Source organism: Pelophylax lessonae (genome assembly GCF_965119305.1).
Source record: "Pelophylax lessonae genome assembly, chromosome: 10".
NCBI lineage: Eukaryota > Metazoa > Chordata > Amphibia > Anura > Ranidae > Pelophylax > Pelophylax lessonae.
Window position 1 is genome coordinate 75,085,840 of NC_138777.1, and position 13,423 is coordinate 75,099,262.

Sequence of the window (13,423 nt, forward strand, 5' to 3'; positions counted from 1 at the left end):
CCACTTATGCAAATAGGGGTTGCTTCTGTAAGTTCAACAAAATCTGGGCCAAGTGGCTGGAAGATGCCACTACTCCATAGTCCTCGCATATACAGCGCCTTGCGAAAGTATTCGGCCCCCTTGAACTTTGCGACCTTTTGCCCCATTTCAGGCTTCAAACATAAAGATATAAAACTATATTTTTTTGTGAAGAATCAACAAGTGGGACACAATCATGAAGTGGAACAAAATTTATTGGATATTTCAAAGTTTCTTAACAAATAAAAAACTGAAAAATTGGGCGTGCAAAATTATTCAGCCCCCTTAAGTTAATACTTTGTAGCGCCACCTTTTGCTGCGATTACAGCTGTAATTCGCTTGGGGTATGTCTCTATCAGTTTTGCACATTGAGAGACTGAAATTTTTGCCCATTCCTCCTTGCAAAACAGCTCGAGCTCAGTGAGGTTGGATGGAGAGCGTTTGTGAACAGCAGTTTTCAGTTCTTTCCACAGATTTTCGAGTGGATTCAGGTCTGGACTTTGACCTGGCCATTCTAACACCTGGATATGTTTATTTGTGAACCATTCCATTGTAGATTTTGCTTTATGTTTTGGATCATTGTCTTGTTGGAAGACAGATCTCCGTCCCAGTCTCAGGTCTTTTGCAGACCCCATCAGGTTTTCTTCCAGAATGGTCCTGTATTTGGCTCCATCCATCTTCCAATCAATTTCAACCATCTTCCCTGTCCCTGCTGAAGAAAAGCAGGCCCAAACCATGATGCTGCCACCACCATGTTTGACAGTGGGGATGGTGTGTTCAGGGTGATGAGCTGTGTTGCTTTTACGCCAAACATAATGTTTTGCAGTGTTGCCAAAAAGTTCGATTTTGGTTTCATCGGACCAGAGCACCTTCTTCCAAATGTTTGGTGTGTCTCCCAGGTGGCTTGTGGCAAACTTTAAACGACACTTTTTATGGATATCTTTAAGAAATGGCTTTCTTCTTGCCACTCTTCCATAAAGGCCAGATTTGTGCAGTATACGACTAATTGATGTCCTATGGACAGAGTCTCCCACCTCAGCTGTAGATCTCTGCAGTTCATCCAGAGTGATCATGGGCCTCTTGGCTGCATCTCTGATCAGTCTTCTCCTTGTATGAGCTGAAAGTTTAGAGGGACGGCCAGGTCTTTGTAGATTTGCAGGGGTCTGATACTCCTTCCATTTCAATATTATCGCTTGCACAGTGCTCCTTGGGATGTTTAAAGCTTGGGAAATCTTTTTGTATCCATATCCGGCTTTAAACTTCTCCACAACAGTATCTCGGACCTGCCTGGTGTGTTCCTTGTTCTTTATGATGCTCTCTGCGCTTGAAACGGACCTCTGTGACTATCAAAGTGCGGGTGCATTTATACGGAGACTTAATTACACACAGGTGGATTCTATTTATCATCATTAGTCATTTAGGTCAACAATGGATCATTCAGAGATCCTCACTGAACTTCTGGAGAGAGTTTGCTGCACTGAAAGTAAAGGGGCTGAATAATTTTGCACGCCCAATTTTTCAGTTTTTTATTTGTTAACAAAGTTTGAAATATCCAATAAATTTCATTCCACTTCATGATTGTGTCCCATTTTTTGTTGATTCTTCACCAAAAATTACAGTTTTATATCTTAATGTTTGAAGCCTGAAATGTGGCAAAAGGTCAAAAAGTTCAAGGGGGCCGAATACTTTCGCAAGGCACTGTAACTTGGACTGGGCTAGAGGATGATTATCTGCTCCTTGATTGTATCCGGATATCCGGAGCTTCATCAATTCCTGCGCCTCATCAGAGCTACTGACAGGTTAACGGTACACGCGGGGGGACGATGATTGGGGTCTTATATCCATGTCGGAGCTGATGGGGGTCTTCCAACGTATATTCTACATCTTCATTTCTCCTTCCCTGCTCACTTAGTTGATAGTTACATAGGGTGCAGGTGTGAATCTCTTTAGAGTCTGTTTTCGTGGTGAGTGTGGGTGGTCTGGGGGTCAGACCCGGGAGTTGGAACAGGACACCTGACAGTAATTATGTGGCGATGGTGTTCACCTGTTTACAATGTGTATTGATGGGTGGCGTCTGGTGGAGGATGGCGGGCAGAGGGCCCTGCGGGTGTGGTGGAGCGCTCAAACACGAGGTCTCATGTTTGTGCTTTATTTGATAAATGAAAATTGGTAGGGACCCATCTTGGGTACGGCTCCCTGTGGTTTGTCTGGGTTGTATCTGCTAATAGCGGTGTTGTCTCCGAGTCAGTGTTTTGCGGCTGGAGGCCTAAGTTTGGCTAAGCAGGTACGTGAAGTAGTGGTGCCTACAAGGTCATTGGGGCTCCAAATTTCAGAATGTACTTACTGTTGTTTGTATGATTTATATGTTATTTATACAATATGGTTTAATAAAAGGCTGCTTTGGCCATTCAACTCCAGTTATGGTGTTTAGTGTTTTACTTGGGTAAAGAAATAAGGGGGAGTGTTGGTCAAGCAGTTTATAGAGACAAAATCATCTTTTATACCCTAGTCATGCAGTGTCATTCATAAATTCCCCTTTCCACTGCTCTAAAGTAGCAATCCAACAGAATAAAACCTGACACCGACCACTTTATTGTACGTCTTGGTTGCATCTCATCCATGGTGATAAATCTGTAGCAGACCTGTGCAAACCTTTCCTAGTTTGCTGACCAGTATTAGGCCTCATGCACACAGGGTGTTTTTACAGCTGCTTTAAGGAGTGTCAGACGTTTTTTTTTGCAGCTTAAAAACGCCCCTCCATGTTATTCTATGGCCTCATGCACACATAGGCTTTTAGGAGCTGTAAGTGGCATAGGCCTTTTCAAGCTGTAAAAAAAACCCAGGGCCAGTGCGTTCAGGAGCAGCAGCGTTAAGCCGTAAAAACCCCTGGCGCGCCTAAATGCAGCTAAACGCTGTATAAAGCGTTAAGCCTCATCAAGCATTTTTAAGCTGTACTAGTTGGAAAATAGAATAGGGCAGAGAAAGGCTGCTTAAAGCTAACGCTGCTAAACGACGATGCAAAACGCTTATAAGTTTTTTTACAGCTGCTTTTTCCTGGCGTTAGAACTGGCTTTGCAGCTCGTTTTTTCAAGCTCCCTGTGTTCATGAGGCCTTACAGGTACAGCGGTCAAAAATACATGAAAAACTGCTTCATAGACAGCACTAGCAGACATGTCCTTCAGCAATCTATTTTCTTCCAGTGATGGGATTTTAGTTAATTTTTAGAAGTTTTACTTTATTCCAGCAGCCATAGAATGTGTCAAGGCAGATGTTAATTGTCCGAGAACATGATGGGAGATGTTTGGGTACGGGTTTTGCTTCTTTTTCTTGCATTTGCTTGGTGGTCATAAAGTGACTGCAAAGACAAGTTTTGAAACACGTTATGAAGATTTAACCTCTTCCCTACCGACACATTTTAAAATGACACCAGCAGGAACACTCTGTCCCTCTGGACGGAAGTCATATGACTCGCCACTCTCGGGGCACGTAGCGCGGCGACCAGGGATGCGGCGTGTCCCTCTGGACACAGCCCATCCCCGATCGGTGTAAAGAGCCAATAAAAATTGTCTCTTTACTTTGTGTCTGGCTGTGTCCAATCACAGCTGGCCACATGCACTGTGCTCGTGCGCATCCCCCAGGGGCGCGCAGAGCGGCAATCGGGGATGGAGAGTGCCATTCTGACAGTCTATCATAGATCAGGGTAAAGAACCAATGAAATTCACTCTTTACCACATGACCGGCTGTGTCCAATCACAGCCAATCACAGAATGTCAACAAAACCACGGTAACTAGCTGTTATCCTGTTCTCCTCACACACCAAGCCTGTGTGATGAGGAGATTGCAGTAACAGCTAGTTACCGATTACAGTGCACACCAAAACACACTGATTGCCCCCCCCCTCCCAATAAAGAGAACCTGTCACTAGCCCATCCCAGTACCCGAGTACCTGTCACCAGCCCATCAGGTACTCGGATGATAGGTACTCGGGTACTCCGATGACAGGTACTCGGGTACTCTGAGTACTTGTCATCAGAGTACCCGAGTACTTGTCATCAGAGTACCAGAGTACCTGTCATCAGATTATCTGAGTACCTGTCTCCAGCCCAGAGTATCTATCTCCAGCCCAGAGTGCCCGAGTACCTGTCTCCAGCCCTTCAGAGTACCTGAGTACCAACCTGCAGCCCATCAGAGTACCTGAGTACATGTCATCAGCGTATCCAAGTACCTGTCACCAGCCCATCAGAGTACCCAACTACCTGTTATCAGAGTACCCGAGTACCTGTCACCAGCCCATCAGAGTACCTAAGTACCTATCTGCAGCCCATCAGAGTACCCAAATACCACTCTGCAGCCCATCATAGTACCCGAGTGCCTCTCTGTAGCCCATCAGAGTACCTGAGTACCTACCTGCAGACCATTAGAGTACCTGAGTACCTGTCTCCAGCCCAGAGTACCCGTCTCCAGCCCAGAGTACCCGAGTACCTATCTGCAGCCCATCAGAGTACCCAAGTACCTTTCTGAAGCCCATCAGAGTACCCAAGTACTTTTCTGAAGCCGATCAGTGTACCTAAGTACCTGTCTGCAGCCTTCAGAGTACCTAAATACCTATCTGCAGCTCATGCCTATTATGTGTTGGGGTGTTTGCTTTCCAAAATGTTGGGTCTCTGTATGTGGCTATACTATGGTGGTATCGCCATACTCAAGAGGAGTAGCCGAATGTATTTGGGGTGTAATTTTTGCTATGTGTTGGAAATATCTTATAAATGGACAACTTTGTATAAAAATAAAAAAAAAAAGGTTTTCATTTTCTTTCCATATTTTCCAAAAACTTGTGGGAAAAAAATGACGTGTTCAAAAGACTCATTATGCCTCGTAGAATAAATGTTGGGGTGTTTGCTTTCCAAAATGGAGTAATTTTATGGGAGTTTCCATTGACCTGGTGCTCCAGGGCCTTTAAAAGTGTGATAGGTCGTTAGGAATTTATATGTGTAATTTATGCTCCTAGAACACCTGACGGTGCTCCTTGCATGTTGGGCCTCTGTATGTGGCCAGGCTGTGTAAAAGTCTCACACATGTGGTATTGCCATACTCAGGAGGGGTAGCAGAATGTATTTTGGGGTGTAATTGCAAGTATGCATATACTGTGTATGAGAAATAACTTATTATTATGACAATTTTGTGTAAAAAAAAAAAAAGATTTCTTAATTTTCCCTAGATTTGTGGGATATAATTACAACTTCAAAAAACTCACCATGCCTCTTACTACATATCCTGGAATGTCTACTTTCCAAAAAGGGGTCATTTGGGGGGGTATTTGTACTGTCCTGACATTTCAGGGCCTCAAGAAATGAGATAGGCCATCAGTACATCAGGTGTGATCAATTTTCAATGATTGGCACCATAGCTTGTAGACTCTATAACTTTCACACATACTAAATAATATCCACTAATTTGGGTTATTTTTACCAAAGATATGTAGTAGTATAAATTTTAATCCAAATTTATGAAAAAAAATTACTTATTTGCAAAATTTTACAATAGAAACGAAAACAAAATGTTTTTTTTTCAAAGTTTTTTCTTTTTTTTAACTTATATCGCAAAAAATAAAAAAAACTGTGGTGATTAAATACTACCAAAATAAAGCTCTATTTGTGTGAAAAAAATGATAAAAAATTTGATTAGGTACAGCATTGCATGACTGAGTAATTATCATTCAAAGTGTGAGAACGCTGAAAGCTGAAAATTGGTCTGGGCAGGAAGGGGGTGTATCTGTATGGAAGTGGTTAAAGCAGAAATTTGTCACATATGGGCTGTACCTGTACCTGTATTTAGATCTTGAAAGAGCCAGAGGCTACATATCCCCTAACTCTGATATAGACGCATGGAATTTTACATTTTCTGTGATTCTATGAATTTTTCTGTGTTTAGAAACACAAGCTAACTACATGATACTAAAAGGTAGAAAATGTCCTGTTAGTATGGCTTATAGCCTTACCCAAGTCCTCACCCGATTCAGCGATGTGCCCATCTGCAGCAGTTCTCCCCCTCCCTGCTGTCAATCAAATCCTTTGAGCCAAGAGCAAGGAAGCAGGTCTGAGCTGCTCTATGTGTGTCTATGGTTGCACACAGCCTGGCTCAGGAGCATGCCTGCATGTGTGCCTCCATAGCACACAGCATACTATGGGGGCACACTCAGATAAGTGGAAACAGATAGAGCACCCCAGAAGAGAAGGTTGGGGGCAGCTCTGTGCAATACCGTTTTACAGAGCAGGTAAGTATAACATCATTTGTTTTCACCTAATATAAAAAATAACTTTAGAACCACTTTTGTTTATGCAGTTTTCATATATAAGATAGCTAACTAGAGGCTTTAAATAAACTATGAAACTTATATGCTATTGGGCATACAATACTGTATGTATTTACAGAGGTTTGCTTTGAGAAATATATTCTTCACATGATAGGGCTATTTATCAATGTTACCTGTAGACGTAAGCAAATTCATTTGTGTCAGAACTTACGGTAAATCCAGCCTGTTCGCTCTGAGCCAGGGTTTACCTGGATGTTTTATAAAAATAGTAACTAATTCAACACTTGCGCATAAACTATATCCAGTGATCTTTATACCTTTTGCATTAATTAGCGCAAGTAATTTATACCTATAGTTATAAAAAACAAAAAGGAAAAGCAGCGTGTCATAAAACAAAGAGCTTATTGATGCAAAGAGTAAATAATAGACCGCGCTCCAATGACCGCTGATGACGTCAGACACATAATGACGAAACACGTAAAGTGGGACTAAGACGTGAAACACCACTTCCCCTTCTTGGAACATGAATGACATCCCTTGTTTCTCTATATGCTAAGAAAAAATTGGTCTATTTGGAAGTGTAACTTTTAAATGTTTTAAATAAATTGGTTTGACTTACTACACCATGAGAAGCCTATCTTTCTTCCCTAACCACAACACATTCTAAGACTCTGCATTGGGAAAACGGAACGTATCCAGAGGTCTATGGGATATTACCTTGCTGAATTTGAGTACCTGTAATGGGGGTCAAATATTTCTGGTGAGCAGCTTGTGCATGTTGGTGGATTAAAGGATACACATTCACTGGTGTATATGATTGGATGGTCGTAGAGGAGTTTTGAACACTCGCCCAGATTATATTTACTGTTATTGGGACTTTTTTGAGCACAGTGTTTTACCCCATATTAAATTTGATTGGTTTTATTTGTTTTTTAGTTCACATTGGAGCACACTCTATTATTTTCTCTTTACTGGGATGTTGCCATTGGCTTCAATATCAAATCCAATTTATTTATTAAACTGGTAAAGTCATGCAAAAAACAAACAATCAACTTATTCAAGAAGCAGAGGGTAAGCTGTAGGAATGGGCTCAGGTGTGTTCAGGTCGTACCCACAAGGAAGCCGGCACTGCACAGCACCAATCATATGTGTATGTACAGCTGTTGGCCGGGAAATGCCTCGCTGCCTATGATTGGTGGTGTGCAGTGACACCTTCCTGGCGGGTGCGATCTGAACACACCTGAGCCTGAACACACCTGAGATTTTAAAAAGAAAACAAATGCAGCCATCATGTCTAACAATTGGTAAACTGCAATATATTATGTTTTGAGTTTAATACCTCTATCAGTTGGAAAGTCAATTACTGCTTAGACATGAACTGATACGGCCCCCTTTAGATTACGTTTTGCCAGTTCCTGACAAATCTTCATTCAATAGCAAATTGCTTATTTATGTGCACACCTCTGTTATAGTAGCTTCTGGCAGCTGTAGAGACAAGGGTCTTCCAGTATACTATTACATTTGGTTTGATGTTTCAAGTGTTATTAAAGTAGAAGTCCACCCTAACACTAAAATCCCTGCATCTACAGACATCCACGATCTAACACTAACCTATCTAGCCTTGTAAAGAAGAAATCAGTATACATACCTTTTTTGAAGCCGATCCGACTCAATCCCACACTGAGCTGTCAGCGGCGGCTTCGCTGTGGAGGCGGGTGCAGAGGACACAGCCAACAACGGAAGACCCATAGTAAGTCTATGGGTGACGTAACTTCCCATTCATCGTTTTTGGCTGTGTCCTCTGCAAAGCTTTGGCCGCTTGAGACTGGATTAGATTGATTTCAAAAAAGGTAAGTATACTGATTTCTTCTTTACAGGGCTAGAAAGGTCATGGAGGTCTATAGATGCAGGGATTTTAGTTTTAGGGTGGACTTATCCTTTAAACCTTTGTTTTTTTGTTACAATAATAAACATGTTATACTTACCTGCTCTGTGCAGTGGTTTTGCACAGAGCAACCCCAATCCCCCTCTTCTTCGGTCCACTTCCAACACTCTTGGCTCCTTCTCTTCAGTGAGCGCCCCTCCATTGAAAGCCGCTTTCTATAGGTGCATTCCTGTGGGCTTGCTCCCGAGCTGCCCTGTCTGTCTGGTCTCACTAGCCAAGAATCACACTGGTTGGGCTAAGTATTGCTTATACCTACCTTACAGCCTTGTATAAACATTGGGTACTAATCATATCCTTAGGCAAAGAGGCAGCTCTCCTGAGATCTTGTTTTCAAATGCTGACATGGCAATGCTACATACACCAATGGAATCTATAAGGTTGATGCCAACCACACCCCTGAAGAAGGAGCTGTGAAAGCTCCGACACACGTTGGGTGGAGGATGTCAATTCTTTTTCGCCTATTAATATTGGTGTAATATGTATATGTATCCCATGTTCAATCATGCCCATATAGCATTGGCGTTTTTATATGAATTTAAATAAAACTGATTTTAATTTACATCTATTGACACAGACAAGGCAGCTCGGCCCTGCCCGGACCCCCCCCCCCCACCTTCATCAGAGTTTGACAGCAGCGGGAGCCAATGGCTCCTGCTGCTATAAATCTGCCCAGTGAAGGGGGACAGAGGCGGAAGAGCTATTGCTCTAGTGCACATTTATGGACCAAGAACGGGCTCAAATAAGTATAAGTGGGGGGAAGGTGTCCTCTCTCTCCCGCCCAGATCGAGGCTTGCTCTCTCTCATCCTCCTCTCCCCTTTCCACACTCAGCCAGCCGGGGGACCCTGAGGGTTAAAGGTTTCACCCTGTCTGCACAGACCTCTGACAGCCCCTCCCGACCCCTCCATGGATCTCCAGTGAAGGCAGCCTGGGGACTCATCCAGGAGAGAATCGTCCTATGAGTGAGGGATACCTTTTCCTTCAACCCAAGTCCTTTTTGAATGGACAGAGGCCCTGACTGGGTTCTGGGGGCCACAAAGCGAGAGCGACCTTCTGAAATCGGAGCTCAACACTAGCTGGTAAGCAGGCATTTTAAAAGGTGGAGGCTTTCACTCAGGATCATGCACTTTTCAGGTGATGGATAGTGCACTCATCAATTGAATAGATATTGGTTTATCACTTCTTTTAACTATAATTTATAAGTGCAAATCTATTGGACTATACAAGTATAAATGGGGGTAGGGTGGGCTGGTGAGATCCTGCAGCACTGAAGGTTTTTTTTTCCCTAAAGCATAGAATGCATTAGGGTAAAAAAAAAAAAAAAAAACCTTCAGCCTTTACAACCACTTTCATTGAAGTGCATCTGTCGGCCACAGCCCCATCTGTTACTGCTAAACATTCTCTGCTGGTTTGGTGTTGTTGCTGATTAAAGTACACAAAATGTATGTTTTGTTGCATTACCTTACCTTGAAATCTACAATGTCTTTGTGCTGGTGTTGTAGAAGTCTAAAGCCCCATACACACGATAAGAAATTCGGCCGGGAAATTTCGTCCAACGACCGATCTGCCGATTTTCGGCTTGTTAGTATGGTGCTTTCGACAGCCGACTCCGACTTTTCGGCTGACAAAATCCTGATATGCACGCATTAAAATGTTTGTCCTCCGTCAAAACACGTCCGATTTTCGGCTCATCAGTACAGATTTCGATGGGGAAAAAATCTTATGAGCAAGACTAGACATGCTCAGAAATGAAAGAAAACATAGAAAGCAATCCAACACATGACATCACTTCTGAAGTATAATTCTGTCGTACGGGAAAATTGGTGTACAGTCTAAAGCACATTCCAACCAACAGACACGCACTCTGGACAAAAGACGGACGACTGGTCGGCGGAAATTTGTTGCGTGTGTACGAGGCTTATGTCTTCTTAGTCTGAAGAGTTCACACCGGTGATCACTTGAAAGGAATATGAGCAATATATACCTTGGCATATGATCATGTTGATTGGAGATGGTTTTGCCTTGGCTAAGGGGTGTGAAGTCATCCACGTGTACTGAATAGTTATATACACCACTTCACAATCATCTACAACTCACGTTTGTACATATTCTTAGGCTTTCCAATTATCACATCCCTTACCACAGCAGTACCTCAATAATCGTGTCCCCTTTTCCACGTATCGCAATAACTCAGACTTCTGTTTTCATCATAAAGTTAGCTAAGCTGGGAATATTGCAGTAAATTCCCTCCTCCACCTTGGATTTCTCTCGGCCTATAAACTAACACACTGCTTGCCAATTTCTCTTTTAAATTTATGTACATATGTACGTGTGGCTGTTGGGGATACGGCCAGATACCTGACCGGCAGCTAGCTCAGCCTCTAAGCACACTGCTGGCCTTAACCAACTGCTCCCATCCCTTCCACAGCTTGCTGCTCCAGTGAGCACTGGAGGGGCAGAGCAGAGAGCCAGTGGCTGACAGTCACCATCTCTCTGCTCACTGAAGACCAAGAACTGAGTGATCAGTAGCTATGTAATCGCTCGGTTCCCAGTCTTGGAGCTGGCGGGGACAGCTGCAGCATCAGACCCATGCTGCATCCACAGAGGGCTTTATGAATGTTTGTTTTTATCCAATCCCATACTTCTATATTAATCTGTGCCTTTTATATCCACCTGGAGTTAACCTTTAAGTCTAGGGTTTATAAAGAACCACAGTGCTTAGTATAACAGGCATACTGTATACAGAAATATGATTGGAAACATAACGTTGCAACATCTGAAGTAACCAATATCAACCAATTAGATATTATATTTGTTTAACTGAATTCAGATAGGTGAAACATAGTTTGATTGGCTGCTGTGAATTACTACACTAAAAAAAGTATGTAGCCAGCAAAGTTCAAAATTCCAATCTGTGTGCAGGTTCAATTTAGGTGTTACAAAAATTCTTAATATAATTTTTTTGTTTAAATAATTATATTATTAGTGGGCAGGGCTGGGGTGTATGGCTGCCTTCTCCAATCCCATAGCTAAAGATGGGTAGGGAGGGCATTCAGGGCAAAGTGAGAGTTTCTTTCAAGCCAATCCCAACCCATCTAATTTCCTCCTTCTCCACGCTCCATTCATCCTCAGTTCTAACCCTTGTGTAGGTTTCATCTCAGATGGCACTGGCACTACAAAGGGTAGATGTAACCCCTACCCCCCACGTTTAGGAAAGTGGATAAGAGGCAGTGGAACCCTCTGGTTTCCTTACATGTTTGTTTTATATAATTATTTTAATCCCATGATATGTCAATAATAAATATACAGTGCCTTGAAAAGGGTTTTCATACCCCTTGACATTTTCCACATTTTTTTCATGTTACTAAAAATATAAATTTATTTTATTGGAATTTTATTTGATAGACCAACACAAAGTGGCACATAATTGTGAAGTGCAAGGAAAATGATAAATGGTTTTCAATTTTTTTTACAAATAAATATCAAAAAAGTGTGGCGTGCATTTGTATTCAGCCCCCTTTACTCTGATACCCCTAACTAAAATCTAGTGGAACCAATTGCCTTCAGATGTTACCTAATTAGTAAATAGAGTCCACTTGTGAGAAATTTAATCTCAGTATGAATACAGCTGTTTTGTGAAGCCCTCAGGAGGTTTGTTAGAGAACCTTAGTGAACAGACAGCATCATGAAGGCATATGGCAGATAGCTGCCATAACCCCAGTAATTTTTCTTACATGGCTGGCGGTCTGCTTTCACATAAAATGGTCCCAGTGGCGGATTCGCTGTTCTCATTTGGTTTCTAAGGACTATATATCCTATGGTACCTTGCTGCCTGCATGTAGTAACTCAGATGGCAGGCTCTGTGAAACGTGACACAGAAGCCTATATTCACAGGAAATCGTAAATGTGTCACAGAATTTATAGAAGTAAATGTGCAGGGACCTTCTCAAACTAAGTTTACAAACTTCAAGATCATTCAGATTAACAGAAGTACACTAGAAATAACTGAAATGTGGAAATTAATATAAAATGTAACTTTCTGGCCATAGATGCACTTGAATCTTGACTTGGGCAGAGGTCGCTGCCCCATGTACATCTAGGTCCATAGATCCCGGCAGTAAACACTATATGCTTTTCAGAAGTTGTTACACAATTAGGCAACACATGAAGAATTACATGTTTATAGATAAATATTTATTGTATTATGTTATTACATGGATTTGAAATGAAAGTAAATACTTTTTTTTTTATAATATATGAATAGATTTCCGTTACTATTTCCTTGCTGGAAAGGCAAATGTGACTGAAAAAAACAGGGGGAGATTTACTAAAACTGGTGTACCAAAAATCTGTTGCAGCTCTGCATAGAAACCAATCAGCTTCCATGTTTTATCAAAGTTGAATTGAACAAGCGGAAGATAGAAGCCGATTAGTTATTATCCACAGCTGCACCAGATTCTGGGTGCCCCAATTTTAGCAAAACTTCCCCACACTGTTCAAAAGGAAACTTGTTTTAGCCACTGCTCAATACACCCATGCAGAGGGACATGTTTAACTACCTGAGAGCCACAAGTGGTCCATACAGCCAACCGCCTAAAAACAAAAACAGACAGACTGAATTCAGAGCTGTGTGTCAGTCCTGCTTGGATGTACACTCACCAAACATGGTGCTGGAAAGGCACATTCCATGCACCATCCTTGCAAGATGTGGGCAAGTGCCAATTCATTGTTAATGGCACCCCAAATGTAAATCACAAATGCAGCATGTTTGCAGCTGCCAAACTATATGGTATCGCAATACTAGACCACACAAGGATGCGCTCATTACAGTCTGAACTGGCCTTCAGGGATGTGTGTGAAGAACCATTCAGCACTTACCGTAGTCTATCATTGATTTTACCAGGCTGGATGCACAGATCACCTTTGCTCCCTAGGCAAAAACCCACAGGTGTACTGATCAGTGTGCCACTCGTAAATGAGCCCTTTCAGAAAGATACATGGAGTGCGTTAGCTGCCCATTACACTAAGGCCTCTTTCACGTTGCTCCACTGATTTCCCCATGGCGCAGTGTACCCGCGTTTTGGTGATTTTTCTGAAAGCACACCAAAAACGCCCAAGCGAATGGAAGTCTATGGCAAAGAGCTGGTAACCC